Raw genomic sequence first — 3,764 nt, forward strand, 5'->3', positions numbered from 1 at the left:
AAAATATGTACAAATTCTAACTAACATGCAACCTATCATGCAATGCAATAGCTAGCTAACATTGATGTTGAAAAAGGAAATTGTTACCCATGGAGATCGGTCGGACGACCTCCCCACACTTGAGGATTGCACCGTCCTCGGTGCATGCAAAGAAGAGCAGGGTGGATGGGTTGCTACAATTGATGAGTTTCTTCAAAGGGTTGTGTGGATGACTTGTTTGTTGCCCCATTTAAAAGCTTTTCCTTTTCCCCTTCTTGGTGGCCAACCTAAAAGGAGAGAAAAAAGAAAGAAAATTAAGCCTACAACAAAGATATCAAAGTAAATAGAACATAGGCGGGGGCTAATGCCAAATAAGAGTATGATTCTCACACTACATGGTAGCTAAGCATGTAAAAGAGAAAACAATATAAGCCAATGGCATATTAACTAATACTTGATTCAAGAGTAAAGTTAAAGCATGGAGAGTATATTGAGCATCAAGATCAAATAAGGATTGACACAAACAAGATTAGTGATACGCACGAAGGCATTTGATTCTATCCTAATTCAATGATGAAGCGGTACAAGAAAAAAAAACAAAGGGTAATGAATTAGGAAGGACTAACGCACTAATCTTGTGTGTTGACAAATATTACAATTAATGTAACAAGTCATGAAGCACCAAAACAAATGCAAGAAATTCTCAACAATTGAGTGAGAGAATTCAACACCATTATTAAAATGAGAAATTCAGAAAAAAAAATGAGAACAAATTATAGAATCAAAATTAGAATGCAAAGAATAAAAGTATGCAAATGTAATAGACAAAAGAAAATGGAAGAAGAGAAAAAAAAAATTTTTTTGATATTTTTAATTTTTTTTTATTTTTTAGTATTTTATTTATTTATTTATTACTATATATTTTTTTTATTATTTTTTTTTTATTAATGTTATCACCATCGTCACTTTTTTTTTTATTTTCTGATTTTAATTTTTTTTCTTTTTTCTCCTCCTCCATTTCTTTCATTATTATCATAATTATTGTTATTATTGTTATTTTTATCATATATTTTTTTTCATTGTCATTTTTATTACTGCTATTGTTGTTAAATTTATTTTCTCTTTTTTTAATAATTTTACAGTATTGTGTATTTTTTTATTTGATTTTTTTTATTTTTATTTTTGTTAGGATATAAATAAAAAAAATCATGAGAAAATAAAATAAGGAAAAAAATGAACAAGAAAAAAAAAGATGATAATAATGAAAAAGAAGAAGGAGAAAGAAGAATTTGCTCGTATGTCATCATTATTAAATAATTTCGGTGCAAATAAGGTGCATTTTGAGTTTAATTTTGGTGCATTTTGGTCTGAACTTATTTTAAATTGAATTTATTTGTGTGTCATTATCATAAAAAATTTCGGTGCATTCTAGATTTAAATAAGGTGCACACAATTTAAAACTCTTCTTCTTCCTCCTTCTCATCTTCTACTTTTTCGTCTTTTTCCTTTTCATTTTTTTTCTTTCATCTCTTTCTTCTTATTTCATTTCTCATAATTATTCTTGTTTTACTTTTTTTAGAGGAATAAAACCAAAAAAAAATAAGAAAAATAAATTTCGATCTATTTTTCCTATAAATTCAATCAAATAAGTATGAACCTACATTCATTCAACTAAACAAGATTGTAATACCGTATAAATATGTTCATTCTTGTACTCATCCTTGAATCTCCAAGGATCTTTGCCTCTCAATTGGTTGATAGAATTTCCAACCATCTTCACCAAACTTGGGTGAGGTTCTCCCCAAGATATGAGCTCCCAAAATTGGTCTTCATGTTGTGATCCGGGATCCCATATCTTATTTTCACACCCATCTTCTAGTTGATCATCATGATTCAACTTGGGTGGTAGGCATATAGAATTCTCCTTTATGCACCAAATTCTCCTTCTAGACCCATACAATTTAGCATTCCTCCAACCATAGTATTTATGCCTTGAGGGTTTAACCTTAATGAGCCTAACGTTCTTTTTCCAACCATTACACCACTCCCTCTTACTCTTAACTCCACAAAGAGCTCTAAGTTGCCCATCATTTTCAATCAAACCATATTCAAGTGAGAAAGTGAAGCTTGGGGATAGAAATTTTACCCACTTGAATGTTATGTTAGGTGATGGTGGCTTGGGAAGGGGGACCTCCCCACACTTAGCCATTGCGATGTCTACGCTCTTGTGCTCTTCCCTTGTAACTTCCACCTCTTGACAACTTATATCAACTTCAACCTCTTCCTCTTGGTAGCTTCCTTCCAATTTAATATTTTCTTCGTGGCTTGCCAAGGGTATGGGAGGTGAGGTATCTTCTTCCTTACCCTCTATGTCAAGCTCAATGGGAGAGGATTCAATTGTGGATAGGAACTCATTAATAATTGAATCCATCTCTTGATCAACCTCTTCAAAGTCTTCAACCATGATATGCTTTAGAGGTTGCGCACCCTCCTCAACATCAATGTCAAGCTTCTTAGAAGAGTTTTCCATGATGCTACATTCCCATGGACTCTCAACGTCTCCTAAATCTTCGACCACTTCTTCCTTTTCTTTAATAACCATAGGCTCCTCCAATTGCTCTAATACAAAATAGCCTCCCTCATTTTCCACCGGAGTTTTCAATCTCTCCTTCATGCTTTGCTCTTCTTTTGACCTTTCACATGTGGTCATGGAAGTACCTTGAGTGTTCAAACATTTGTGGGCTAAGGTAGACACTACCTTGGTCAAGTTAGTCACAAACTCTAGGGTGTTCCTTTGCATATCCGCTTGTCCTTGAAGTAGCAATGTGAGAGAGTCATCTATTGGGGCTTGAGGTGGATAAGAGGGTTCATTTGCTCATAATGGTCATAAGAATATGGTACAGTTGGTTGGTTATATGATGGATAAGGGTCACATAAGGGTGCTTGGTAGAAAGGGGCTTGTGAGTGTGGTTGAGCATCATGTTGAGGATAAGATTCATAGGTATATGGTGGTGGTCGATTGTCATAAAAGTAGTCACCATAACCATTGAATTGACATGCATTAGGATGAGAATTATACCTATAAGTGTCCGAAGGTTGATGCCAATAGGAGTGATCAATTCCTTGAGGCTCCTCCCATCTTTGTTGGTTCCATCCATAATGAGTGTCATCATTGAGGTGCACATTTCCTACAACCAAATTAGAACCAAACTCATAGCCATAGGGAGAATTCATTATGGAAAGACAAAATAAAACTAACAAAATCTAGTAAACAAACAAGAGACAAACTATTTACAATATTCACATATGTACAATAACCAATAACATAACACCATTGCAAATTCCCGGCAACGGCGCCATTTTGACGATTGGATTTTTGACGGTTTAGAATTTCACTAATGAAATCTCGTTGTAAAGTATAGTTTCTAAACCAAACAATAATCCTTTCATACAAAAAGTTGTTTGTCACTAGTACAAACCCCTAGAATTTATAAACCGAAGTATTGGACCTCAGGTCGTCTCTCAAAGGACTTGCAGGGTAGTGTTCTTGTTTATTGGTTATGGATTTATTTATTTTGGGGTTTTAGATGAGAAAAATGAATAGTAAATGGTAAGAAAACTTTATTAACAAAATGGTCTTGGCAAGATTTGGTTGTCAAGGGTCTTCATCATTATCACTAGCCACAAGTATGGTAGTTGCAAGGATTAATCCCACTTAGTCATCCTTAAATCAATTAACAAAGGAAAGTCAAGTGAGTTATATCAATCCTAGTCCATAAGTCCTA

The sequence above is a fragment of the Arachis duranensis genome, chromosome 5 (genome assembly GCF_000817695.3).
Source record: "Arachis duranensis cultivar V14167 chromosome 5, aradu.V14167.gnm2.J7QH, whole genome shotgun sequence".
NCBI lineage: Eukaryota > Viridiplantae > Streptophyta > Magnoliopsida > Fabales > Fabaceae > Arachis > Arachis duranensis.